Source organism: Apostichopus japonicus, chromosome 8 (assembly GCF_037975245.1).
Source record: "Apostichopus japonicus isolate 1M-3 chromosome 8, ASM3797524v1, whole genome shotgun sequence".
NCBI lineage: Eukaryota > Metazoa > Echinodermata > Holothuroidea > Aspidochirotida > Stichopodidae > Apostichopus > Apostichopus japonicus.
Genome location: NC_092568.1, coordinates 5404891 through 5407730, shown reverse-complemented (window position 1 = coordinate 5407730; position 2840 = coordinate 5404891).

Sequence of the window (2840 nt, the reverse complement as noted above, 5' to 3'; positions counted from 1 at the left end):
AACGTTCAAATTCACCCGGTAAATAAGGAGGGCGCACTTTTGAAACTGTCTCCGTAAATTTCTATCATCAATTTGAACATTCTAAATTAAAAGACAACTTTTGTTTCCCCTCGGCCTACCCATTTGATTGCCACTTTTTCAAGCCATAGAGTTGCATAACCTTCACCTACTTCACTCCCTGGCTAAGATCATGTGTAGTTTCTGTTCCCGTTCTGGGGGAATCGTGATACACACCTGACGATGATCACACAGTCTCTATGCAATGGGATTGAGAGCGGACCAGTCGTTCGGTAGTTTGGTTTGCGTGCCCAGGTTCTTTCCTGGTGACTTTTCTTAAAAAGTACCTTCTTCACTCCCTGGTGCAGTCTCGATCCTCTACTTGCAGACTAGCTTTATAGACAGAAGACTTAGCATTCTTCATAAATCGTATTTCACTTTTGCCTACGTCAAAGGATGACATATACGGTTCTTATACTCTCCGAAGAGTATTTTTTTTTACAAGTTTTACTATTGCGTGAATAATATATATGGGCATGTGCCAGTGGCGGAGATTTCTTGTCAGAAGTGGGGGGTTGCAGGCCATTGATGAAATAAAAAGTCATAACTGCTGGCTCACTATCTAAGTGGAGCGCCACCATAAGTTGGCGCGAAGTGCACAAGAATTTTTTGGCAAATATTGCCTCCCAGATTGCAGTAAATGGCACTGCCCAGGCCTTGGAAAGCTGCATTTAACCAGGGGCGTATGCAGGATTTTCTAACCCGGGGGGCGCGTATTACTATATAAGCGGAGCGCCACCATTGGTTGGCGCGCAGCGTACAAGCAAATTTCTGGTTTTGGTACCCCCAGATCACCGGAAATGGCACTTCTCGGGCTTGAAACTGACCAACCATATGTACACTTTTGCCTGAGAACCAAGTTTTTTCCAAATACTTTTTTTCTCATCTATAACCTTTTTGAAGATTGTCACCAGTCACACATCATGTTCGACTTCATCACATATCCTGTGGATCATTGCTTTTGTAGGTGATTGTTCATCGCGGCCCACAATATCCGTCAGCCCCACTGTTCAGAATTTGAAAATTCACAATTCTCGTGAATAAATTCACTTCAAAACATACCCATAATGTTGCACAAAATATCATCTATGGACAACCGGTATAGCAAAACCTCCTTCAAACCCTAACAGACGGGTCAAAATTGCACGAGTATGATGAAGTATGATGAAGAATGTTGGTTAGGGAATTTTCGAAAATTCAGACGGCTACTAAAAAATTTCGTTGAAGGAAATAAAAATATACCAGATATTTCCGAAACCGAACACTACACACATCGACAGTTTTGAGCATGGGTGCAGATCAGTCTTGGATAATGGTGGGGACGCATGTCTGTTCTATGAAACTATCTAAGCGGAGCGCGACCATGGGTTCGCGCGTAGCGTACGATTTTTTTTGGCAAATATACCTCCCAGATCGCCGGAAATAACACTTCCCAGACCTAATGATGCTCCTAAACCTCCTTAAGTTTTAGATCTCATGGCTTAGAAATTTAGTTTGGAGAAATACATGGGTGTCTGCAGAAAGAAAATCAGGGGACAAATAATCCAAGTAGACTTTTGTATATATGATGGGTCTGGGGTCCTCTCCCAGAAAACAAATATAGACTGCCGCAAATGCGATTTCCGTCCTATATTTAACAACTGTGCAAAATGAGAACTGCTGCATGTCATTTGCACAATGCTGGATCAAACTGCGCCAAAGTTCAATACAGGGGAACTTGAAATGCAGCTATTGGTCAAGACAAATTGGTGGGGATACGGTATATCATGTCCCCACTACTGAAAAAGTTGGTGGGGACGCGTCCCGCTGTCCTCACCAGGATCTGCGCCCATGGTTTGGAGGCTGTTTATCGTGGAACGCCATTTTCATGCTCACTGATATGATGTGATATCTGCTGTTTGCTTTACAAATTCGAATAATTTTGTCACTGTTCCTTTTTCTCTTCCCGTTTTCTTGCCGTATTTTCTACTCCATCCTTTTCTCCTTTTCTCTCTTTCTTCTTTTTCTTTTCCTTCCTTCACCTCGTTGAAGTTGGCAAGTGTATACAGTTCCAAAGCTATTCAACAGCAACAAAACGTTATTTTGTGTATGTCTGTTGTGGGGTGAAGTTAGCGCTATGAGCTACAAGTTCCAATGCGCAAGGTGGGGGAAAGGGGCTAGAAATAATGTGTGGGTCAATTCTAACTCGGTTTTCGGTTGTTAATTGTTGATGTAGCCTACCAGGTAAAAGGTTGAAATGACTTTAACAATTTCAAATTTAATAATTTGATTTATTATGCCATTTGGAGCACATAACATAGGCTATAACAGAACATTACTGGCAAAAACTAGGGGGGTTGATTGTGTGGGCCAACCCCCCCCTCTTCAAAAAGTGGGGGGTTAAAACCCCCCAACCCCCCTGTTTCTCCGCCACTGGCATGTGCCGATGTGCGCGCATATAATGCGAAAATTATACAAGAGAATAGGGTTTGAATCGTTCCACAGAGTTATAGCGTTCTACCCAAGCCTAGTATTTTCTATTTCAGGACAGGGACTATTCCTCAACATGCAGGGGTTTGGAGGGGCATTGGGGTTTGGAGGGTAAGAGAAATGTGAAGATTGCGATCCTTGGTACAGTGATGCATTTTTCGGTCTGTACATTCTGTGCCTTTACTTTCTGAGTGGTACCTTCCCACTACTTTTTTTTATGAAAGGTGACATATTTATCGATCTGCCAAGTGAAAGACCAATTAAGAAAATTATAATAATGGTACAGCCAGAATGCAAACATGCATTGTGGTTTC